Here is a 27,377-nt window from a genome sequence, read left to right as displayed (position 1 = left end):
ATATTCTTCTCAAGGAATGGTTAATCTGCCTTATGTCCTTTAGTCTGGACAGTATGTTCAGCTTGGCCCATTCACTTTTCAGGGTAGCGATGGTTAGATACAGTTCAGAAATCTCCTAGGAACTATTCAAGTACCCTTGCTGTAGCAAGGATAGCCTCTACAGCAACAAGGGAAACCTTTGTTGCAACAATGGCCATTCGCGCAACAATAGGGGCAGATCATACTGCAACAAGGACAATTGCAAAAACCACATGGGAAACCCTTGCAACAGTTGCAGCAAACCATGCAACAATAGATACAGTATGCTCCGCAAACCTCCCAGCCTATGTCTTTGCAAGGCCAACCTCTGTAGCCACAGGGACATCCTTTGCAGCAACATGGTCAACTCTTGCAGCAACAAAGCCAACTCGGGTAGCAGCAACCCTTATATACATATCAACAGGGTCAACCCTTGCAAGAACAAGGCCTGGGTCAAGTCCTACAATAGGAGGCCCAAAATCCTAATGTCCTAGGGCAATAGGTACATAATCCTTTTCTCCAAGGACAGTAGGTACAAAATACCTTGTCCAAGGGCAACAAGTGCACAACCCTTATGTCCAAGGACAGCAGGTCCAAAATCCTCTTGTTTAGTGGCAATAGGTTCAAAACTTGTATGTTCAAGGACAACAGGTGCAATATCCATATGTCGAAGGTCAACAGGCTCAAGAGCCTCTTAACTCGTATGTTTCTTATCAGCAACCTATGAACAGACAGTTCCAAGGTGTCTAAGGTCAAAATCCTCCCTACGGCAAAGGTAACCTACAATGGGGGTAGAATCAAATCCCATATGGCCACAACCCTCCACTATGGGGCCAAAATCCTTACTAGCAGGGATGGGCTCCTCTGGTTGGACCCGCTTATCAACCTCCAATGCCTTTCAATACTGAATTTCCGTTCTTGGCCACATTGGATTTTCCAGATGTGTCTTGCCTCACGAATGATCCCATTCTTCATTCCCCATACTGGCCTTCGGTTCTGTCCAAGATCCCGAGCGATTGTCCTAAGTGATGACATATCACCTTTGGTTCTCTTCAAATTCTTATGTTGATGATTCTATTCATCTCTATCTTTTCCAACAAAACCTCACAGGTGCTGTAGCTAAGTGGTACATTGAGCTTCCTTGAAGTACTTACCATGACTTCAACTTTTTATCCATGGCTTTCCTCACACATTTCCAATTGCCAGTTCGCTATGAAACTGGCACCTATTTTCTCACATCGCTTAAGCAAGATACTATGACACACATCTTCGATCACATCCATGAATGGAGATGTAGACGTCGACTGATCAAATTCGAGATTGCTGATCAGTTGCTCACCGAATGGTTTACCAAGTCATTCATCACTCCAATTGCTCGCGATATAGATATGGGTGGATGCGTTACTGAAGAACAAGACATTGCTCATGCCCAATACTTAGATCTTGTTTATTCTTAGTATTACACTCTGTATGAGTTATTACCTGATGCTCCACAGCCATCATCTGATCCCACAGCATCAAAGTCATAGGCTACACCTCTTATAGATGGAGTAATTGGTTTAGTGTCCTAGACCCCTACAAAATCTTCTTCCAAACAGAAGTCAGTCTCGAACACAGCTTCCAATAGTTCCTCCCAGACTCCACTTGGCCCTGGTAAAACCTCAGAAGTCCACGCTATCCAATCTATGACAACGAATAAATCCTCAAAAGGTAAGAAGAAAGGCAAAGGCAAGGGTAAAGTCGATGCCCCAAAACGGGGTCCTCCTAAGTCTTTTGATGGTGATTCTTTACAATGGAAGCCTAAGTATATGTTCCTCATTTGAGAGGAGGATCACTATACTAAGGATTGTCCTTGATGATCTAAAGTTAGTCATTTTCTCAAAGGGACCCCAGTTGTATTGAAAGAGCCTTTTTTGTCTCAGCAGACTCAAATGGTAGACCAACCTCAATCATCTGCTTCCTTAGGATATCAAGTGTTCATGATGAGTACACCTATTAATGTTGCTACTAGATTGAAAGATTATCAAACTCCTGCTCCGACAACCGGGAAAGAGAAAGAGGCCACCCCTTCTTCTTCTACCTCGAGTTCTGGCACTCTTCATATCGAGCGCCCTAACCCTGATTCTGCCATTTGACCTCCCTCTCGAGGTGTGCTACGAAAGTCCTTGTATAATCCCAACGCTCGAGCTGCTTAGAACTATAATATTTTTGAGGATTTGGCTCAGGCACCATCAGCTATGTCTACTCTCGAGGTACTCCAGAGCTGTCTATCTTAGCGAAAATATTTGTTGTCGGTTATTGGGGTCACTGTTCCTACCGATTCCAATTTGTTATGTTTTGATGTAGAGAACCAACTTCTACATCTACCTCGTCAGATTTCCTTTCTCATTCAGGTAATCATCAATGAGAAAACCATTCATAGGACTGTCATTGATGAAGTTTCTTCCACCTACATCATGTTAGTCACTTGTTGGAAGGCAATTGGTTCTCCTACTTTGAACCAATCCCATAACACTTTGGAATATTTTGACAAGCATGATTCGCGACCCTTGTTTGTCTTACCTAACCTTGTCATTACTTTGGAGGGAAATATAGTACACGTCGAGGTGTAATCTCAATTATAATCTTCTACTTGGATAGAGCTGGACCCATGCCATGCATGCTGCAACCCCTCCCTATTCCACGTGATTCACTTTCCCCATCAAGGGAAGATCATCACAGGCGACCAACTATCCTTCTTTGCCTCTTCCTCCTTAGATGTGAATGTTCCATATGTCAAGCACACTGGTGTGCCTTATGAGAGTGTGGGGACAGGTATTTTTAAATATTCTGCCTTGATGGGAATTTTTCTGCTCCCACCTCTTCATGTTTCCTCTGTTAACATGATCTCGGTCAAATCTAATCCTTGGGTCATACCTTCACCAAGTCTTGTTGATACCTGGGGCGAGGTTATGCCATTTAGTCTTGTTGAAATCAATTATGTGGAATTTTTTTTGGCCTCAAGTTCCGTATCCTCTGATTTTCCTGTTTCGAGGACTTCTCTCGATACATATTCTCAATCCTTGTGGCTTGGTGCTTCGTAATCTCCTAATCCCTTAGTCGAGACTTTTCTTGGTGATGAGAGTGTTGACATTATGTTTCTGGTATGGCTATATGTTACAGATGTTGTACTTGATGGCAACTCCCGTGGCAAGGCTCTCAATATGTTGAAAATTAAGAAGTACGCAGGAAATCAGCTCAGAAGGTGCGTACCCGCAGGTACACCATGCAGGGACCGCGTCCAGATACGCAGGCCAGCCGTTCACGAGGTGCGTACCCCCAGTGCACACATTTCAAGGCAAAGAAAAGCACACGTGGGGTTTCTTATGTTTTACTCTTGGTACTTAGCCGACGGTATTTGTGTTATTACGGTTTTGGCTCGTGGTATTGTTCCATGATTTTAGGAGGAGCTTGCCTATATAAAGCAAAGGAGATCACTTGGCTAAGTATCTTTTGCAATTGAATATCTTTAGATCTGAAATATTGGGTTATGGTCTTAAAAGCTTGATCTATATGAAAGGGAAGTTGAAGGCGAATCTGTGAAGGGTGATCTCTCGAGCGCATGATCAGATCTGAGCAACTGTGCCACTCTGGTGAACTGCCTATTCGGCCCTAATCAGAAGTACGCAGGTGTTTAATAGAAGAGCTGCGTGGGTACGCAGAGCAGAAACAAGAGATCTGCATGGGTACGCAGAGCAGAAACAAGAGATCTGCGTGGGTACGCAGAGCAGAAACAGGAGACCTGCATGGGTACGCAGAGAAGAAGAAGGAGAGCTGCGTGGGTACGCAGAGCGACTAAGGTTCAGGTGCGTACGCATAGTATAAGTACGCGACGTGATAGTATTTCTGGGTGCGTACCTGCAGTAACAGTACGCGGTGCGATAATGTCTCTGGGTGCGTACCTGCAGTAATAGTACGCAGTGCGGTTGAAGGAACAGTGCGTGGGCACGCAGTGCGGCAGAAGGATTTCTGCGGGTATACGCAGGAAAGCAGAAGGTTAACTGCGTAGCGACGCAGGCCACAGAAGAGAAAACTGCGTATCTGTCTTAAGATGTTCTGTTGATTGAATTTTTCTGTTGATAAGGTGTTCTGGGTTAGTTCTGTTATTGCTGATCTGATAACTGTAGTGGACTGTAACTTTTATGTACTTGATGATCATTTGATGCTTTATGAAAAGAAGTAGGGGGTTGTAGCTCCCTTCCAGGAGAGACTGGAAAACGAGAGAGAGAGAGTTGTAGCTCTCTGCAGGTTGCAGCCTGCGTACTGGTAAAGGACTGCACCAGTACAAAACCATTGTAAAAGAAGTTTCTAATTTGAAAGAAGATAGAGACATATTGCAGCAGGTGGTTTTCACCCACATTGGGTTTCCACCTTACATCTTGTGTTCTTTGGTGTGACTATCTGTTTTTCTTTGTTCATGCTCATTATTTTATGGTACTGACATGCAAAAATAATTCAAAGAACAAATAAGGAAGATTTATTAAAAGAATTAGATAATACTGATTCACCCCCCCTCTCAGTATTATTTTCAACAATTGGTATCAGAGCAGGTCCTTCAGAGAAGCTTGATCGCTTGAAGGTAGATCGTTCATCACGAGCAACTACGAGAGAGAAGCATCAATCAGGCCACCGGTTTTTGATGGGACAAACTTCAATTATTGGAAGGTAAGAGTTACTGACTATCTTCAATCTCTTGGTACAGAAGTTTGGGACATCGTAGAGACAGGCTATGCTTTTCCTTCAGCTACTCCTATAGATGCAGCCGAGAAAAAGAAGTATGAAACAAATGCGAAAGCAGTCAGTACTCTATTAGGATGTATATCTCAATCAGAATTCATGAAGGTAATGCACTATAAATCTGCAAAAGAGATATGGGACAAAATTGTCACGAGCTATGAAGGAGACGAACAGGTAAAGCGTGCTAAACTTCAAACTCTCAAAATTCAGTATGAGACTCTCAAAATGTATAATGATGAAAGTGTGGCTAACTATTTTCTTCGGGTAGATGAGGTTGTTAATTGTATGAATAATTTGGGTGAAGAAATAAAAGAGGCTATTGTGGTTGAAAAGGTCCTAAGATCATTGTCCCCCAAGTTTGAATCTAAAGTATCTGCAATAGAAGAAAAGGAAAATCTTCTAATTCTTACTATGTCTCAGCTACATGGAATTCTAACTGCTTATGAAATGAGAAAGGGAGGTCCATCAGACAGAAGAGAAGCTACTTTCAAAGCATCAGGCAAAGGAGATTATTATGAAGCAAGCCACGTCCCGGAAGAAGAGGAAGAAGAATCAAATTTTGTCAGAAATCTTCAAAGGGGTTCTGGAAGGTTCAGAGGTAAGTTACCTTTTAAATGCTTTGCTTGTGGAAGAGTAGGTCATTATGCTGCAAAATGTCCTTATAAGGATAAAGGAAAGGAACCTGCTAGATGGAACAAGAAACAGAACGCAAATAAGAAAAGCTACTACACTCATGAAGATAGTGATGGTCTATCAAACAGTGATGAAGATGAACAAGGTAATGAATATAAGTTGTTAATGGCATTTGAAGATGATGATTATATGGATGCAATAGATGTGGATAAACTTTATGATGAAATTACTAGACTCAAGAGATGTATAGAAGAAAAGAACATGATCATTGATACTCTACAATTTCAAATTGATGAAAAGGAAAAACATCTTGAAAAATTAGAAGGTGAAATTGTTGGTCTTAGAAAAGAGATTGAGAAAACAAAAGCTATTAATCTCAAGTTTGTCAAAGGATCTGAAACTTTGGATGAGATTATCAATGTGCAGCGGTCTCCACTAAACAAGACAGGTCTGGGCTATAATGGAGAAACTTCTCAAGCATCCACCTCAAAAAGTTATCTTGATGCAGCAAGAAGAAATGAGCAAAAGAACAATGAAGATCATCAGGTAAAGCAGGGACGAATTACAAACAGAAACTATCAGGGGCAATCCATCTTAAGGGTGAACAAAAGCTACAACCAACCACAGGTAAAATCTTCTCAATTTGGTTCAAGAATAGATGAAAATAGAAATTACAATCAGTTGGCTGGTAGATTCGATAACCGCAGAAGTTTCTTCAATGGACAATGCTTTTCTTGCCATAACTTTGGTCACAAAGCAGCTCAATGTGTTGCATATAAAACGATCATGACTAGGGAAGCTCAAAAACAAAGAAGTATGACAGGGATTACAAAAAGGACCTATAACAACTTTTCGGTTCTTGAAAATGAAGTTGAATGTTCTATTTGCAATAACTTTGGTCATGAAGACTCTGAATGCAGGAGCAGGTTTCAGCAGAAAAAGGAACAAGCCTCAAGCACCAAAACATGGAGAATAAAGGAACCTCAAACAGAAAGATGTGGGATAGCATTTTATGCAGAAGGACAGGAAAATCTATGGTACATTGACAGTGGATGTTCGAAGCATATGACAGGTGATAAAGAAAAACTTGAGTCTTATTCTGCTCTAGAAAAGGGAAAGAAAGTCTCTTTTGGAAATGATACTCCTACAACTATAAAAGGAAAGGGCATTGCTCAGTTAAAAGAAAAGGTCAAGGCTGGAAATGTTTTGTATGTTGATGGATTGAAGCATAATCTTCTAAGTGTCAGCCAGATGTGTGATCAAAGAACCGAGGTTATATTCAGATCAAATGGATGTCTTGTTCGTGATCTTGATACAGGTAAAACAGTGATCAAAGGCAAAAGAACTCCAAATAATCTGTACATATTTGAAGAAGGACAACAACAATGCTATCTGAGCAAGGATGATGAGCACTGGTTATGGCATCGGAGGTTGGGGCATCTAAGCTTTTCACAAATAAGGAAAGCATGCAAATATCAGGCAGTTCGCGATCTTCCAGATATCAAAATTCCTGACAACACCATATGCAAATCATGTCAGTTTGGAAAACAAACCAGAACTAACTTTCCAGAGAAGGAAGGATCAGCTAGCATGCCTCTTGAGCTAGTACATACAGATACATGCGGTCCATTCAGGAAAAGAACACCTAGAGGAGAAGAATACTTGATATTATTCATTGACGATTTCTCCAGGTTTGTCTGGCTAGGACTTATGAAGCACAAAGATGAAGCATTCGAAAAATTCAAATCCTTCAAAGCTTTGGTTGAAAATGAATCAGGTCACAAAATTAAGTGCCTCAGATCCGACAGAGGTGGGGAGTTTACCTCAAATGAATTTTTCGATTTCTGTGAAGAACATGGGATAAGAAGAGAATTCTCTACAGCTAGAACTCCTCAGCAAAATGGAGTTGTGGAAAGAATGAACAGAACAGTCCAACAAATGGCTCGTGCTATGCTTGATGAATCAGGAACTCCCGCAACTTTCTGGGGTGAAGCTGCACATGCTGCGGTTGTTATTCTCAACAAAACAAATGTCAGAGTGAACAGCACTCAAACTCCTCATGAGCTCTGGAGTGGTAAGACTCCTTCGGTAAAGCACTTCAAAATCTTTGGGAGCAAATGCTATATCAAGAATACTGATGAGTAGCTTGGCAAACTTGAACCTAGAGCAGATGAAGGCATTCTTCTTGGTTACTCTCCACATAGCAAAGCATACAAATGCTACAATAAAAGACTTGGCAGAATTGTTGACAGCATTGATGTAGTGGTTGATGAGAAGGGATACATTCCTAGGCAAGTACATCATGAAGACATCGAAGAAGATGAAGGCTACCCCCAACGACAGAATGATGAAGAAGAAGAACCTCAAGAAGAACCAGAGGAGCAAACAAGAATAGAAGAAAAGATTCCATCCAGATATGTTCAGAAGAATCATCCAGAATCTCAGATTATGGGGCAGAAAGAAGCAGGTGTACAAACAAGAAGAACAGTTGCAGAAGCTTCAAGCTATTTGGCATTACTCTCCTCTACTGAACCACAAAATGTGAAAGAGGCATGCAAAGATGAATGTTGGGTGAAAGCAATGGATGAAGAACTTGAGCAGATCGAAAAGAACAACACTTGGGAGCTGGTTCCTAGACCAAAAGATAAGAATGTTATCGGAACAAAATGGGTCTTCAAAAATAAATTGAATGAAAATGGAGAAGTAATTAGAAACAAAGCCAGACTTGTTTGTAAAGGGTATGCGCAGCAAGAAGGAATAGACTTTGAAGAAACCTTTGCTCCTGTTGCAAGACTTGAGGCCATCCAAATGTTCCTTGCTCTCTCAAGTTTTCAAAACTTCAAAGTATTTCAAATGGACGTGAAATCAGCCTTTCTGAATGGAGACTTGGAAGAAGAAGTGTACATTGAACAGCCAGATGGGTTCATTCTTGGAAATGATCCAAATCTTGTATGCAGATTGAAAAAGGCTTTCTATGGTCTCAAACAAGCTCCAAGGGCTTGGTACTACCGTTTGGACAAATATCTTCATCAACAAGGCTTTTCAAAAGGATCAGCAGATAGCAATCTTTATATAAAAGTTGAAAATGACAAATTGCTAATACTTGTTGTATATGTAGATGACATTATTTTTGGGAGCAATGAAGAAGCTATGAGTCAAAACTTTGCCTCGGTCATGCAGAAAGAATTTGAAATGTCCTTGCTAGGAGAACTGACATATTTCCTTGGTTTGCAAATCCAACAAAAAGAAGGAGGAATATTTTTATCTCAAACCAAGTATCTCAAACAGATTTTGAAGAAATATGGTATGGAAGATGAAAAACTAGTATGTACACCCATGGTCACAGGATGTAGCCTCAGTGCAAATGATGAATTTGCAGCAATACGTCAACCAACCTACAGATCTATGATTGGAAGTTTACTTTATTTGACAGGTACCCGACCGGACATCATGCATGCAGTTGGAATAGTTGGAAGATTTCAGGCAAATCCGAAGGAGACTCATCTTCAGGCAGTGAAGAGAATTTCAAATATCTTCAAGGGACTCAAAATTATGGCTTATGGTATCCTAGAGATACAGATCTTACACTTCATGCTTATACAGATGCAGATTGGGCCGGAAGCGTGGATGACAGGAAAAGCACAAGTGGTGGTGCGTTCTTTATGGTTTCCGGACTGGTATCCTAGTTCAGCAAGAAACAGAGTTCGATTGCCTTGTCTACAGCTGAAGCGGAATATGTCGCTGCTGCATCTTGTTGCACCCAACTCCTTTGGATGATGCAGACTTTGCAGGATTTTCAAATCACTTGTACACCACCAATCCCCATCTTATGTGATAACACAAGTGCAATCAGCATCTCAAAGAATCCTGTTATGCATTCAAAAACCAAGCACATACCAATCAAGTACCACTTTCTCCAGGAACAAGTACTTGAACAGAAGGTCAAGTTGGAGTATGTTCCTTCTAAGGAACAAGTTGCTGATATTCTCACCAAACCATTGCCCAGGGACACTTTTGAATACCTCAGGCAAAAGCTGGGGGTTGTTGATGCATCATCTTATTGTTGAATCTTTTCTGATTGATGGTACAGGTTCAGGGGGAGCATATAATGCATTGTTGGCATTATGGAGGATGTTCAGAAGGAGATCTTGGAACTAGCTGCAATATGTCTCTATCTCTTTCATGGTGGATTATGGTTCTTTGTTGCAGATCTAGTTCATATTCAGGGGGAGTATGTTCTTAGGGGGAGCATACCCCTTTGCCCTTGATGTCAAAGGGGGAGAATGAAGCTGAAGATTGTGAGGTTGCCATCAAGTCCAACGGGGGAGATTGTTGGCATTATGTTTCTGGTATGGCTATATGTTACAGATGTTGTACTTGATGGCAACTCCCATGGCAAGGCTCTCAATATGTTGAAAATTAAGAAGTACGCAGGAAATCAGCTCAGAAGGTGCATACCCGCAGGTACACCATGCAGGGACCGCGTCCAGATATGCAGGCCAGCCGTTCAGGAGGTGCGTACCCCCAGTGCACACATTTCAAGGTAGAGAAAAGCACACGTGGGGTTTCTTATGTTTTACTCTTGGTACTTAGCCGACGGTATTTGTGTTATTACGGTTTTGGCTCGTGGTATTGTTCCATGATTTTAGGAGGAGCTTGCCTATATAAAGCAAAGGAGATCACTTGGCTAAGTATCTTTTGCAATTGAATATCTTTAGATCTGAAATATTGGGTTATGGTCTTAAAAGCTTGATCTATATGAAAGGGAAGTTGAAGGCGAATCTGTGAAGGGTGATCTCTCGAGCGCATGATCAGATCTGAGCAACTGTGCCACTCTGGTGAACTGCCTATTCGGCCCTAATTAGAAGTACGCAGGTGTTTAACAGAAGAGCTGCGTGGGTACGCAGAGCAGAAACAAGAGATCTGCGTGGGTACGCAGAGCAGAAACAAGAGATCTGCGTGGGTACGCAGAGCAGAAACAGGAGATCTGCGTGGGTACGCAGAGCAGAAGAAGGAGAGCTGCGTGGGTACGCAGAGCGACTAAGGTTCAGCTGCGTACGCATAGTAAAAGTACGCGGCGCGATAGTATTTCTGGGTGCGTACCTGCAGTAACAATACGCGGCACGATAATGTCTCTGGGTGCGTACCTGCAGTAATAGTACGCAGTGCGGTTGAAGGAACAGTGCGTGGGCACGCAGTGCGACAGAAGGATTTCTGCGGGTATACGCAGGAAAGCAGAAGGTTAACTGCGTAGTGACGTAGGCCACAGAAGAGAAAACTGCGTATCTGTCTTAAGATGTTCTGTTGATTGAATTTTTCTGTTGATAAGGTGTTCTGGGTTAGTTCTGTTATTGCTGATCTGATAACTGTAGTGGACTGTAACTTTTATGTACTTGATGATCATTTGATGCTTTATGAAAAGAAGTAGCGGGTTGTAGCTCCCTTCCAGGAGAGACTGGAAAACGAGAGAGAGAGAGTTGTAGCTCTCTGCAGGTTGCAGCCTGCGTACTGGTAAAGGACTGCACTAGTACAAAACCATTGTAAAAGAAGTTTCTAATTTGAAAGAAGATAGAGACATATTGCAGAAGGTGGTTTTCACCCACATTGGGTTTCCACCTTACATCTTGTGTTCTTTGGTGCGATTATCGGTTTTTCTTTGTTCATGCTCATTATTTTATGGTACTGACATGCAAAAATAATTCAAAGAACAAATAAGGAAGATTTATTAAAAGAATTAGATAATACTGATTCACCCCCCCTCTCAGTATTATTTTCGACAGAGAGTATCATAGAAGTCATGTCTCTAGAGGAACTGCCATGGAACGATACTCATCCTCATTCCTCATTCCCGCCTCACCTGGCGGTCATGTCTATATGTATTGAGAGTTTCTCTTCTCCGTTTCCTATTGACATGTCAGTTTCACCTGCAATCGTCAAGATATTTCAATTGAGGGAACCTTTATCCTGTCATGGATTTAGGTTTTTTCTCCCTCCTCGAGTTTTTACTGATTTCCCATTACTGCAATGGGGTTGTCATCTGACTCATAACCCTCCCTCGTTGAGGGGGCATGGGGGTAAAGCCTTATATGATTTCTACTCTATTATTTGGCCGAGTCGATACTTATTCATCATGTCAACGTTGAAACTCTAGTGTTCATCTATGTTGATTGATTACCCAAATCCCAACATGGACTCTCTCAAAAAGTATTATGGTTAGTTCATCTTGCATGGTTACTTGTGTACATTAGTGTGTCATTCATTTTTGTGCAGTGTGGTTTGGTGTGTTATCTTTCAAACAACTTTCTTGTTTACTATGTTTTTCCCTACTTTGCAAATGTCTGTGACTCCTCATATCGGTTTCATTGATGGTGCTTGCCGTAGTACCCATAATCTATCCTCTACGGCATGAGCTATTTATGAACCTCATGGTGAGTTGATTGATATTCAAGGTATTTGTTTATGTCGCACAACTAATAACATTATTGAATATAGTACAACCATCTAATTATTGTCATAAGCCATCACTCTTGACATTCAGGAGTTGGTTGTCAATGTGGATTCACAGCTTGTTGTCCTTCAACTCAATGGGAAATATTCCGTCAGAAACCCTCAGATATTGAGAATGTATCTACCTATTCGTCTACTGGAAAGAACTTTTTATTACATTACATATAATCATATTTCTAGACGTATGAATACATTGACAGATGCATTAGCTAATTATGTTTTGGATAGACATTTACGAAACATGTGGAAAGACAAAACAAATCATTTGTACCATAATAAGAAAGAAAATATAACATATATGTATGGTGATAATGTTTGATACATCAAAACCCCAAAAAATAATATGTTTGTTCAAATAACATCGGTAGCTCACAGGCCTCATACATATGTGGCATGCAGTCCTCAAAATGTAAATGCTATACCTAGGAACAAATCAACATGGTGATCACAGTAACATGAAATTGCTCATGCAACATGAGTCAACAATTGGCAGATCCGGTCTGATACTCCCACCATATGCCTCTGGTACTGGCGTAGGATGTCTCCCACCTAGGCATACTCTAGGATACCATGAGTCAACCCCTCAATGTTCCTCACGATCTCCTCCTCGTTATCACTCCCCTCTTGATAAGGAGTGACATCAAATTGGTGAGCGACGTGCTTGGCTATCGTGGACATCTTGGTAGGAAACTCTGGTCGAAAATCTGCATTAATAAAACAAAATGTAATAAACACATATATATATAAAAACAATTAAAAAATCATAAAATTAAAAATTTGTTTTTTACCTTCACCATCGAAATCCTCCCCATCTGGCAGCGGCATGTTCGAATCTCCACGAAAGTCGGTACCACTGTATGGCCAATCCTTCTCTACGATCAGGTGTCATCGTAGCCATAAAAAGATGGCAGGCATGTAGGACATATGTTGGCCCCCAGTGATCCTTGGCATCAAACGACTCCAACAGACCATTCATGGGTCTTGTGGCATTGGCGGATGTACTTTAGTTAATTGGTATTGGAACAGTGACACCCGTTCCAAGAAAAAGGTCACTAGTACAGATTCAAAGCAAAATTGCTTCAGATTCCCTGCCTTAGATTTTGTCAGCTAGTGTTTTATGTTGATCTTCATGGATTCCACCCAGTTGAAGATCGTCGATGCCGTACAATCGAAAGCATATAGAAATTTTGACTTTTTGGTCTCGTGCACTGCTTGAGACCCCGCCACTTTGTTGATAGTCAACAATAGCACTCTCAGTGTCAGATATCACACAATGGCAATCTCAATCTTTCCGTTCTTGGATTTGAGGGCTTCAGGGAAATGTTCAGAAAGTAGCATGGATATGCTTGCCCCAATCGGTTGTGACCCAATAGGGTTACTGGTTCCCCTCTCCGGGACAATCCTATGATGAAATATACGTTTGAAGTTTCTATATCCAGCTCTTGGTCACCAATGATGAATATTTACTAATTTATATCCCAGAGACTAATCAGGTATTGAAGTAGCTGAGGTTAAGACCACATCCCTGGTGTGAGAAAGAACTTGAGGAGATCATAGTTCATTAAGGCATTTAGGCAATTTGGATCATTCATTGCATGGGTGTCGATATCTTCATGCTCACATTCTTTCCAGTTTACCATTTTCAATGATTCTTTCCTGCAAAAACCATGTATTCAAGTCAATAATCATTTTTGACAAGTAAGATTTGGATTTAAATGGTGGATTTCAGAGGAGAATTGTCTTTCCCTTGTTCATGGTGTCAACGCACTTGTTTTAGAAATAGTTGCGCCGACGGTGTGGTTGGGCGTTTTAATTACCCTCGGCCGGCGCAATTCCATGCCCGAAAATCATGGTGACTGAGGGAGAATTGTTTTTACCAAAACCTACCTCAAAAATCCAAAAAATGGATGAAAACAGGAATAAATAGTATGGAAATGAAGCTTAGGGACTTGGATTTTACCTACAATTGGCAGGTCAATGAATGACCTCCTAGATCTCCCATAATCTCCTCCAGAAAAATTAGGGCAAAAGAGGGTAAATTTTTTTTCACAACAAGGTAAAATGGTAAATGGTAAATTATATTTTCTTTTTCTCTCCTTTTATTGAGTTCTTCATGAAATATTAGGGTTTTTAAAGTATTTTGACCTATCTTTCCTCAAGAATTGAATAATGCACTTTACCTTTTTTCATAGCAATAGGTGATGGATGTTCGACGATGATGTTGAGTCACATTTCAGCTCTTTTCTCGACTTGTAAAACTCAAATGAAAAGATTTCTAAGTATTTTTCCCTTTTGACTTGTAAAAGAGAATAAAATGGGGGGTCCGCTTTCAAGCTCTTTTCCAACCCTTTAGACATGAAAAGATAGTTGAGCCCTTGTTGTTTCAAACTCATTAACAAATGTGAAACATCGTGTGACCAATATACGTTTACCCCTTTTCCAAGCTGGGATGCACTATTTACAAAAAAGGCACTCCTTGACTAAAATGGTTAAGCCATTCTCTCAAGTATCGTTTTCTACCTTTTCGGGCTCGAGAGACAGAAATATACGAAGAGGGACCATGTGGAGTTTTCTTTTTCGTGTCTTTTTCAAACTCTTTAAACATGAAAAAGACACTGAATTACACCTTTGTCGGACTCGTTAAAACAAACAACAACATCAGATTCGTCACCATGATGCACATGAGCTTCCCATTCGTAGGGATTGTTAAACTTACTTGGTCAGATTTGTCTGAAGGATGAACTTATACTGCAAGCATATGATATCCCCTTCAAGCTTGTGATTAAAAAAATAATTGGGTGACCTGCTAGGAATAGTGGGGGGAAATTTGGAAATCTAATCAGTTGTGTCGGTAGCTCACTCTTGAACATGACACTTTCTGCTTCGTGTCAGGATGGGGTATCCTCCTTTTTATCGTTGACCTTCCTGGGTTGGGCCATTCATTTCTTCCTTCCATTTGATCTCTACCATGTCATCATGACCACAGATCCTATGGATCCAAAATCTGCGAAACTTCTAGTCGTGTTGCCGATATGTTTAAGGGTTGTCCTGTAGGAAATAATACTGAGAGGGGGGGGTGAATCAGTATTATCTAGCAATTTAATAAATCTTCTTTATTTGATCTTTGAATTATTTTTGCATGTCAGTACCATAAAATAATGAGCATGAAAAACAGATAGTCACACCAAAGAACACAAGATGTAAGGTGGAAACCCAATGTGGGTGAAAACCACCTGCTGCAATATGTCTCTATCTTCTTTCAATTTAGAAACTTCTTTTACAATGATTTTGTACTGGTGCATTCCTTTACCAGTACGCAGGCTGCAACCTGCAGAGAGCTACAACTCTCTCTCTCTCTCTCGTTTTCCAGTCTACTCCTGGAAGGGAGCTACAACCCCCTACTTCTTTTCATAAAGCATCAGATAATCAACAAGTACATAACAGATATAGATCACTACAGATATCAGATCAGCAACAACAGAACTAACCCAGAACACCTTATCAATAGAGAAATTCAATCAACAGAACATCTTAAAAACAAAGACGCAGTTTTTCTTTCTGTGGCCTGCGACCAGACGCCGTTAACCTTCTGCTACTCTGCATCCACACGCAGATATCCTTCTGCTCCGCTGCGTGCCCACGCACTGTTCCTTTGACTGCTCTGCGTTCTGTTGCTTCAGGGACGCCCCCAAAGATACTATCGCGCCGCGTCTTTCGCTACAGAGACGCACCTGAAAACACTATCGCGCTGCGTCCTTCTGCTTCAGAGACGCACCTGAACCTTGATCGCCCTGCGTCCCCACGCAGGTCTCTTTCTACTGTGCTGCGTCTCGGCGCACTTGCCCTTTACAGTACCTGCGTCCCGGCGCACTTTTCTTCCACTGAACCTGCGTCCCTTCAGATATAAATGATATGAAGACTTCAAGACTAACCCAAACAGTCAGATCTACAGATCTGATCATGCGCCATAGAGATCACAGTCCATTAGAAGATTCGCCCTCTTAGATCTGGACTAGATCTCACCAAATAAGATATTCAACCAAAGACGATGCTCAATCCAAATGAACTCCTTTGCTTTATATAGGCAAGCTCCTCCCCAAAACATGGAACAATACCACGAGCCGACACCATAGAAACACAAAACCGTCGGCTAGATACCACACAAGAAACCCCCACGTGCTTTTCTCTGCCTTGAAATGTGTGCACTGTGTAGACGCACCCCCTGAACGGCTGGCCGGCGTCCCTGGATGCGGGTTCTGCATGGTATACCTGCGGGGACGCACTTTCTGAACCGATTTCCTGCGTCCTTCTTAATTTCCAACAAACTGAGAGCCTTACCACTGGAGTTGCCATCAAGTACAACATCTGTAACATACAGTCATACCAGAAAACATAATGCCAACAATCTCCCCCTTTGGACTTGATGGCAACCTTACAAACCTCAGCTTCATTCTCCCCCTTTGACATCAAGGGCAAAGGGTATGCTCCCCCTAAGCTCATGCTCCCCCTGAATATGAACCAGATCTGCAGCAACACACCACCATGAAAGAGATAGAGACATATTGCAGCTATTTCCAAGATCTCCTTCTCCATAATGCCAACAATGCATTATGTGCTCCCCCTGAGCCTGTACCACCAATAAGAAGAAGTTCAACAAGATGATGCATCAACAACCCCCAGCTTTTGCCTGAGGTATTCAAACGTGTCCCTGGGCAATGGTTTGGTAAGAATATCAGCAACTTGTTCCTTGGAAGGAACATACTCCAACTTGAATTTTTGTTCAAGCACTTGTTCCCGGAGAAAATGGTACTTGATTGGTATGTGCTTGGTTTTTGAATGCATAACCGGATTCTTTGAGATGCTGATTGCACTTGTGTTATCACATAAGATGGGGATAGGTGGTGTACAAGTGATTTGAAAATCCTGCAAAGTCTGCATCATCCAAAGGAGTTGAGTGCAACAAGATGCAGCAACAACATATTTTGCTTCAGCTGTAGACAAGGCAATCGAACTCTGTTTCTTGCTGAACCAAGATACCAGTCTGGAACCCATAAAGAACGCACCACCACTTGTGCTTTTCCTGTCATCCACGCTTCCGGCCCAATCTGCATCTGTATAAGCATGAAGAGTAAGATCTGTATCTCTAGGATACCATAAGCCATAATTTTGAGTCCCTTGAAGATATTTGAAAATTCTCTTTACTGCCTGAAGATGAGTCTCCTTCGGATTTGCCTGAAATCTTCCAACTATTCCAACTGCATGCATGATGTCTGGTCGGGTACCTGTCAAATATAGTAAACTTCCAATCATAGATCTGTAGGTTGGTTGATGTACTGCTGCAGATTCATCATTTGCACTGAGACTACATCCTGTGACCATGGGTGTACATACTGGTTTTGCATCTTCCATGCCATATTTCTTCAAAATCTGCTTGAGATACTTGGTTTGAGATAAAAAGATTCCTCCTTCCTTTTGTTGGATTTGCAAACCAAGGAAATATGTCAGTTCTCCTAGCAAGGACATTTCAAATTCTTTCTGCATGACCAAGGCAAAGTTTTGACTCATAGCTTCTTCATTGCTGCCAAAAATAATGTCATCTACATACACAACAAGTATTAGTAATTTGTCATTTTCAATTTTTATATACAGATTGCTATCTGCTGAACCTTTTGAGAAGCCTTGTTGATGAAGATATTTGTCCAACCGGTAATACCAAGCCCTTGGAGCTTGTTTGAGACCATAGAGAGCCTTTTTCAATCGGCATACAAGATTTGGATCATTTCCAAGAATGAACCCATCTGGCTGTTCAATGTACACTTCTTCTTCCAAGTCTCCATTCAGAAAGGCTGATTTCACGTCCATTTGAAATACTTTGAAGTTTTGAAAACTTGAGAGAGCAAGGAACATTCGAATGGCCTCAAGTCTTGCAACAGGAGCAAAAGTTTCTTCAAAGTCTATTCCTTCTTGCTGCGCATACCCTTTACAAACAAGTCTGGCTTTGTTTCTAATTACTTCTCCATTTTCATTCAATTTATTTTTGAAGACCCATTTTGTTCCGATAACATTCTTATCCTTTGGTCTAGGAACCAGCTCCCAAGTGTTGTTCTTTTCGATTTGCTCAAGTTCTTCATCCATTGCTTTTACCCAACATTCATCTTTGCATGCTTCTTTCACATTTTGTGGTTCAGTAGAGGAGAGTAATGCCAAATAGCTTGAGGCTTCTGCAACTGTTCTTCTTGTTTGTACACCTGCTTCTTTCTGCCCCACAATCTGAGATTCTGGATGATTCTTCTGGACATATCTGGATGGAGTTTTCTCTTCTATTCTTGTCTGCTCCTCTGGTTCTTCTTGAGGTTCTCCTTGGGGTTCTTCTTCTTCATCATTCTGTCTTTGAGGGTAGCCTTCATCTTCTTCTATATCTTCATGATGTACTTGCCTAGGAATATATCCCTTCTCATCAATCACTACATCAATGCTGTCAACAATTCTGCCAAGTCTTTTATTGTAGCATTTGTATGCTTTGCTATGTGGAGAATAGCCAAGAAGAATGCCTTCATCTGCTCTAGGTTCAAGTTTTCCAAGCTGCTCATCAGTATTCTTGATATAGCATTTGCTCCCAAAGATTTTGAAGTGCTTTACCGAAGGAGTTTTACCACTCCAGAGCTCATGAGGAGTTTGAGTGCTGTTCACCCGGACATTTGTTTTGTTGAGAATAATAACCGCAGCATGTGCAGCTTCACCCCAGAAAGTTGCGGGAGTTCCTGATTCATCAAGCATAGCACGAGCCATTTGTTGGATTGTTCTGTTCATTCTTTCAACAACTCCATTTTGCTGAGGAGTTCTAGCTGTAGAGAATTCTCTCCTTATCCCATGTTCATCACAGAAATCGAAAAATTCATTTGAAGTAAATTCCCCACCTCTGTCGGATCTGAGGCACTTAATTTTGTGACCTGATTCATTTTCAACCAAGGCTTTGAAGGTCTTGAATTTTTCGAATGCTTCATCTTTGTGCTTCATAAGTCCTAACCAGACAAACCTGGAGAAATCGTCAATAAATAATATCAAGTATTCCTCTCCTCTAGGTGTTCTTTTCCTGAATGGGCCACATGTATTTGTATGTACTAGCTCAAGAGGCATGCTAGCTGATCCCTCTTTCTCTGGAAAGTTAGTCCTGGTTTGTTTTCCAAACTGACATGATCTGCATATGGTGTTGTCAGGAATTTTGATATCTGGAAGATCGCGAACTGCCTGATATTTGCATGCTTTCCTTATTTGTGAGAAGCTTAGATGTCCCAACCTTCGATGCCATAACCAGTGCTCTTCATCCTTGCTAAGATAGCATTGTTGTTCTCCTTCTTCAAATATGTACAGATTATTTGGAGTTCTTTTGCCTTTGAGTACTGTTTTACCTGTATCAAGATCACGAACAAGACATCCATTCGATCTGAAAATAACCTCGGTTTTTTGATCACACATCTGGCTGACACTTAGTAGATTATGCTTCAATCCATCAACATACAAAACATTTCCAGCCTTGACCTTTTCTTTCAAAGGAGCAATACCTTTTCCTTTTATAGTTGCAGGAGTATCATTTCCAAAAGAAACTTTCTTTCCCTTTTCTAAAGTAGAATAAGATTCAAGTTTTTCTTTATCACCTGTCATATGTTTCGAACATCCACTGTCAATGTACCATAGATTTTCCTGTCCTTCTGCATAAAATGCTATCCCACATCTTTCAGTTTGAGGTTCCTTTATTCTCCATGTTTTGGTGCTTGTGGCTTGTTCCTTTTTCTCCTGAAACCTGCTCCTGCATTCAGATTCTTCATGACCAAAATTATTGCAAATAGAACATTCAACTTCATTTTCAAGAACCGAAACGTTGTTATAGGTCCTCTTTGTAATCCCTGTCATACTTCTTTGTTTTTGAGCTTCCCTAGTCATGATTGTTTTATATGCAACAAATTGAGCTGCTTTGTGACCAAAGTTATGGCAAGAAAAGCATTGTCCATTGAAGAAGCTTCTGCGATTATTGAATCTACCAGCCAACTGATTGTAATTTCTATTTTCATCTATTCTTGAACCAAACTGAGAAGATTTTACCTGTGGCTGGTTGTAGCTTTTGTTCACCCTTAGGATGGATTGTCCCTGATAGTTTCTGTTTGTAATTCGTCCCTGCTTTACCTGATTATCTTCATTGTTCTTCTGCTCATTTCTTCTTGCTGCATCAAGATAACTTTTTGAGGTGGATGCTTGAGAGGTTTCTCCATTATAGCCCAAACCTGTCTTGTTTAGAGGAGACCGCTGCACATTGATAATCTCATCCAAAGTTTCAGATCCTTTGACAAACTTAAGATTAATAGCTTTTGTTTTCTCAATTTCTTTTCTGAGACCAACAATTTCACCTTCTAGTTTTTCAAGATGTTTTTCCTTTTCATCAATTTGAAATTGCAAAGTATCAATGATCACATTCTTTTCTTCTATGCATCTCTTGAGTCTAGTAATTTCATCATAGAGATTATCCACATCTACAGCATCCTCATAATCATCATCTTCAAATGCCATTAACAACTTATATTTATTACCTTGTTCATCTTCATCACTGTTTGATAAGCCATCACTATCTTCATGGGTGTAGTAGCTTTTCTTATTTGCACTTTGTTTCCTGTTCCATCTAGCAGGTTCTTTTCCTTTATCCTTATAAGGACATTTTGCAGCATAATGACCTACTCTCCCACAAGCAAAGCATTTGAAAGGTAGCTTACCTCTGAACCTTCCAGAACCCCTTTGAAGATTTCTGACAAAATTTGGTTCTTCTTCCTCTTCTTCTGGAACATGGCTTGCTTCATAGTAATCTTCTTTGCCTGATGCCTTAAAAGCAGCTTCCCTTCTGTCTGATGGACCTCCCTTTCTCATTTCATAAGCAGTTAGAATTCCATGTAACTGAGACATAGTGAGAACACGGAGATTTTCCTTTTCTTCTATTGCAGATACTTTAGATTCAAACTTGGGGGATAATGATCTTAGAATCTTTTGAACTACTATAGCCTCTTTTATTTCTTCACCCAAATTTTTCATACAATTAACAATCTCATCTACCCGAAGAAAATAATTGGCAACACTTTCATCATTATACATCTTGAGAGTCTCATATTGAATCCTGAGAGTTTGAAGTTTGGCTTGTTTTACCTGTTCATCTCCTTCATAGCTCGTGACCATTTTGTCCCATATCTCTTTTGCTGATTTGAAGTGCATTACCTTCATGAATTCTGTTTGGGATATACTTCCTAATAGAGTACTGACTGCTTTTGGATTTGTTTCATACTTCTTTTTCTCAGCTGGATCTGTAGGAGTAGTTGAAGGAAAAGCATAGCCTGTTTCCACAATGTCCCAAACTTCTGTACCAAGAGATTGAAGATATGCAGTAACTCTTACCTTCCAATAACTGAAGTTTGTCCCATCAAAAATCGGTGGCCTGATTGATGCTTCTCTCTCGTAGTTGCTCATGATGAACGATCTACCTTCAAGCGATCAAGCTTCTCTGAAGGACCTGCTCTGATACCAATTGTAGGAAATAATACTGAGAGGGGGGGGGTGAATCAGTATTATCTAGCAATTTAATAAATCTTCTTTATTTGATCTTTGAATTATTTTTGCATGTCAGTACCATAAAATAATGAGCATGAAAAACAGATAGTCACACCAAAGAACACAAGATGTAAGGTGGAAACCCAATGTGGGTGAAAACCACCTGCTGCAATATGTCTCTATCTTCTTTCAATTTAGAAACTTCTTTTACAATGATTTTGTACTGGTGCAGTCCTTTACCAGTACGCAGGCTGCAACCTGCAGAGAGCTACAACTTTCTCTCTCTCTCTCGTTTTCCAGTCTACTCCTGGAAGGGAGCTACAACCCCCTACTTCTTTTCATAAAGCATCAGATAATCAACAAGTACATAACATATATAGATCACTACAGATATCAGATCAGCAACAACAGAACTAACCCAGAACACCTTATCAATAGAGAAATTCAATCAACAGAACATCTTAAAAACAGAGACGCAGTTTTTCTTTCTGTGGCCTGCGACCAGACGCCGTTAACCTTCTGCTACTCTGCGTCCACACGCAGATATCCTTCTGCTCCGCTGCGTGCCCACGCACTGTTCCTTTGACTGCTCTACGTTCTGTTGCTTCAGGGACGCCCCCAAAGATACTATCGCACCGCGTCTTTCGCTACAGAGACGCACCTGAAAACACTATCGCGCCGCGTCCTTCTGCTTCAGAGACGCACCTGAACCTTGATCGCCCTGTGTCCCCACGCAGGTCTCTTTCTACTGTGCTGCGTCTCGGCGCACTTGCCCTTTACAGTACCTGCGTCCCAGCGCACTTTTCTTCCACTGAACCTGCGTCCCTTCAGATATAAATGATATGAAGACTTCAAGACTAACCCAAACAGTCAGATCTACAGATCTGATCATGCGCCATAGAGATCACAGTCCATTAGAAGATTCGCCCTCTTAGATCTGGACTAGATCTCACCAAATAAGATATTCAACCAAAGACGATGCTCAATCCAAATGAACTCCTTTGCTTTATATAGGCAAGCTCCTCCCCAAAACATGGAACAATACCACGAGCCGACACCATAGAAACACAAAACCGTCGGCTAGATACCACACAAGAAACCCCCACGTGCTTTTCTCTGCCTTGAAATGTGTGCACTGTGTAGACGCACCCCCTGAACGGTTGGCCGGCGTCCCTGGACGCGGGTTCTGCATGGTATACCTGCGGGGACGCACTTTCTGAACCGATTTCCTGCGTCCTTCTTAATTTCCAACAAACTGAGAGCCTTACCACTGGAGTTGCCATCAAGTACAACATCTGTAACATACAGTCATACCAGAAAACATAATGCCAACAATTACACTTACCCCTGATTCTCTGTATCATCCAAAATCATTTTGCATCCCTATATCTCATGTTGATGATGTGGGATACATTATGGCCCTCCTTCGACACGGTCGCTTCTTGTCGACTTCAACTCATTATCCAGGAAGTTGATTGAGAAACTCCCTTCCAGTACCTTAGGGCTTGCGTGTCCTAATTACAAGTTCTTCGCACTCGATGACAAGTTCACATCATTAGATTTAGATCGAGTGATTTCACGGGTGTTTGACTTCGTTTTCTTTATTCACATTCCATGAATTGTGTTGATAGTACCTTGAGGACCATGATCATTATTGGTGGTTTCTCTTGTACTTGTTAACAATTTACATCATTGGCTGGTAATCAAGTGATTTTCTAGCATGTTCGACGTCAATACATATATTCACATGTTATAAATTGTACTTTGATCGGGTCGTGTTGGAGCAAAAGACCCTTGGATCAAATTACAGAAGTCCAGGATATGAAGTGGTGTGAAATGGTTATGTTGATATACATGTCTCTCTCAGATGGATGGCTGCGACCATACCATGAGTTATCATATGTGATCCTTCTCATTATTGGATGGTTGTGACCATACCTTGGTTTCGATATGATCCTCTTTATCGGATGGTTGTGCCCATGCCTGGATCCATTTACATGATCATTCTCTGGGTGGCTGCGTCCATGCCATGATTCATGTATCATTTTACAGAGTTTTCAGTTATGTATATGTATCTGTACTTGCCTGTAGGTTTTCTGATGATAGACTCTAGTTCCCCACACTGATTCTTAAAGCATTTCATCTCTCACTCTAGTTCGGCCTTTATGCATTAGGGGCATATGTTACACAACATTTTGTCACTTTCCCTGTGCTCCCCATTCCATGATCCTGGAGGACCTCTATAGTGAACCCTACATGCTTTCCCTTCATGAAGAAACTCCTATTGTGTCCCTCTTCATGAGTAGAACAATTCCCTTTTGCATCATTTCCCAAAAATCTTATGTTTTTCCTAGTTTACAAGACCGATGCTAATGAACTTTGTTCTCCTTGTGCCGATATGCAAGGATTATAATTGTCCCTATCATCGACCGAAGCAACTGAGCTTTGTTCCAGTCACGCTGATCCTCTTTTGGAAAGTTTTTTAAATAAGGTGCCGAAGCTTCTAGCTTTAGAAGCTTTGCAACGGAAGTCTGGTAGATGGTTGGGTCAGATGGAGTTGAGGATGTCAGTTTGGGCTTCTTTCCCCTAAAAGGATGGAACTTGTTATCACTCAGGTTTTCCAAAAGTTGTAAGAAAGGGGAAGGAGGCCGAGGTAACCACTAACCAATATTTTAGATATAGAATCTAGCCAATCTGTATCTAGAGAGGGCTCTCTCTTTATGAAGCTTTGTTTTTAAAGGTATTCGGCTAGTTATGAAGTTCTAGAGTTTTGTTTGAGTTTGGGTGGTGAGATTCAATAGAGTAAAGAGGTAAGACAAAGTATTTCAGGCCATTGGGCTAATGGAGTCAAAGAAGATGGCTTTCTAGATTTGGTCTCTTAATAGAGGATGGTTTCACGGAGCAAGGTGGTCAAACAGGGAACAAATAAAGATTGGAAATAGATGGAATGGGCTCAAATGTGGTGAAGGGCATTTGAGAATCCTTCAGCCTATTTGAAGAGGGAAATTGGTTGATTATTGATAAGGAGAAGTTAAGTATTCTTTAGCAAATAATCAACATGAAAGAATCAGGAAACAGGAGCAATTAAGATTTCGCTGCTTATCCTAATTCTGAAGAAAACACAGAGAACAATAATGACTGAAAACAGAGTGCAATCAAGCATATTCTGAAATTAAATCTTTTCTTTATCATTCAGTTTGTGAAACACAAATGATATAATAAACTAAGAAAACCTTAAAACACAAGATATAGAGGACTTATTGATCCAGTGGTTGATTCAAGAAGTCTGTGACAAGTCCTATGCTTCAATTCTTCATCCAGTAAGCTATGCAACAGTTGATTCCAACAGCGCTTTATTCCAAAAAATCAATATTATAGTAAAGTCTAGGAATCCACACACAATACTCCAATGGGGGGGGGGGGGGGGGGGTATTTATGCAACAAATTATAAAACAAATATCTCATAACAGAGTGAGATAATATCTAAGATGACTAAAAATAGTTTACAAGAAATAGAAACAGCTAGCCTTGAAAATAGGGAAAAGATGAACTAATGTTGTGCTGGTCCTGTTTTTGTTGAATGTGCTGGAGGCAGGCCCTAGGATTCGGCTTGCAGCTGTCTTCTTCAGTTACTCTGTGCTGGCTGCCCTGTCTTTACTAATACTCTTCAACTTCTCTGATACTCTTTGACCCATTTTGAACCCTATTCATCTTTATTTACCTTTCTGCAGTTAATTGCCCAAATTTCTCCTTTTACCCATGGTAACCACGTAGTAGGATGAATACCTATTGTTGGGACATTGGAGGTTGTTCTGAGCCTTCTACTTCATAACATTTAGATCTTTCTGTGGAGATTACTAAGAAGTTTCGGTAATTGGCGCACCAATTCATGGCCTCTGGGATAGCTGAAAAGGTACTCGTATTAAGGAGGAAATTGTATAATGGCGGGTTGAATGGCCGGCTGCGAGCTCGTTCCGTAGTTCTTCTGGTCGGGTGCCGGTTTGAAACTGAACTACTGGCCTTGGTCTTTGTTCTGTATGAGAGCTCGGGGCGCAGTGTATAACAATGAAAAACCTGTTTTGCCCATTTATTTCAACAAAACAAAGGTTGGCGGGGTTTTTGCATTTAATTGGGTGAATGATGTTAGCAAAGGGCGGATGAAATGGGTGGATGACGTCAGCGGATGACATTAGTGGAAGGCGGTAAGCAGTTTTGCTTGCACCACTTTTGGGGTCAAGTGGTATTGAGTGGAGGGCAAGCGAGCACATTAAACGGGCAACACGTGGCTTTTGTACAGGCGGAAAACCATCGGTGATCGCGAGTTAACGCGCGGTCAAAAGGGGGGTCGCGATATTGTTATCAACCGTCGGATGAGAACGGGTTGATCGAATGGTGGATGGGTAGGGGACATGGCAGGGAGTTATGCAGCGGGCCCGGCACGATAAACCATGTTTTAATCGTATCGGGGGCGTTTTGATTGGTTCGGGGGGATGGTTATTAATTAACCCAAATGGTTAATTAATTCTGTATTTTGGTGAAGTGGGGAGGTTTTTAATAAATTTCAAACAAATTTATTAATCCTTTTTAAACGGCGCTTTACTGTTTTATGGTTATAATTAACCGGGGTGGGGATACATATTATTTGGGGATTTTTAATATATTTATATATTACGGGAAGGGTTTAAAATGTTCAGTATTTATATAATATATGTTAAATTTAATATGACTTATGATATGAAATGCAAAGCACCCAGTTAAATGTTAAAAATTAATATGAATTTATGAAATGAAAGTGCCAAGTTTAAAGGCAATCGACTTTTGTAGTCAAACTTAGGCTTTTGAAGGGGAAAAAGGGGGTTTTTCATATGATGTTATGCATTTTCCTAAGTAAAATAGGGTTTTTTATTTAGGCGATTTTATGAAATGGAATGAGTGGTTTTATGAGTGATATTAAGAACAGATCTTAATGCTTAGGGGAAATTAGTGAATGATTAGGGAAAAGTATGAAGGGGAGTTAGTTATTTAACCTCGTTTTGATTAAGCTGCATCAAGCGTAATGTTTGCCTGGCACTTGCAATAGAGATAAAGATTAACACATTTAGAGACATAATCTATCACAAGTATCATTCTGCAACACCATCTACCTACCCTGCCTACTTTGGCCTAACAGTTTTTCTTCTTTATTCGGGTGCACTTAGATTGGCAAACCGTTATCAATCTTATTTTCTTTTCATAGCAAGCCTACCTAAGTCTGTGCTTATTACGTCCAAGGGATCAGATTTAACTGTTGAGCTCCTTTTTATTTACTCTACCTAATATCTACTTATCTACCAAGATTGAACAGTTTGGTCAGATTTTATTCTCTATCTCTAAAACAGGAAATTCAAATATGAACTAGCTAAGATTAAGTTGTTTGGCCTTTCATCAACTGTGGCATAAATTAACAAGCTACACACAATTCTTATTACAGAAAATGAAAAAGTAGTGGAATTTTGGACTTGCACACTTTCCTAGTCTATTTTTCTTTGGGGTTCATTCTTTCCTAGTCTATTAAGCTGTTTGACCATTTTATTTATTTTTTTACCCTTTGATTTTTCTTTTAGGGCATACCCCCTTTACATTTTTTACATTTTTTGATTTTTTGATAATATGGAAAGCCTTTGCAACAAGGAAAGGAATGAACATATTACAGAGTTCATAAAGTCAATCATGAAATATGACACCTATTGGTATAGGAGCATAACAGTGGCTCCACTTGGGGATGGCTTTTCCTGGCCGAAAGTCAAGAACAGCAGGTCAGATGGCCTTCTGAATAATTTGGATGATGCTCTAAAATATCCTTTTGCTGGTTCCTTTAT

This window comes from Pinus tabuliformis, chromosome 8, assembly GCF_031772625.1.
Source record: "Pinus tabuliformis cultivar Carrire ecotype Pingquan chromosome 8, CPIR1, whole genome shotgun sequence".
NCBI lineage: Eukaryota > Viridiplantae > Streptophyta > Pinopsida > Pinales > Pinaceae > Pinus > Pinus tabuliformis.
The sequence above is the reverse complement of the archived record's forward strand: the minus strand, read 5'-3'. Positions refer to the sequence as shown.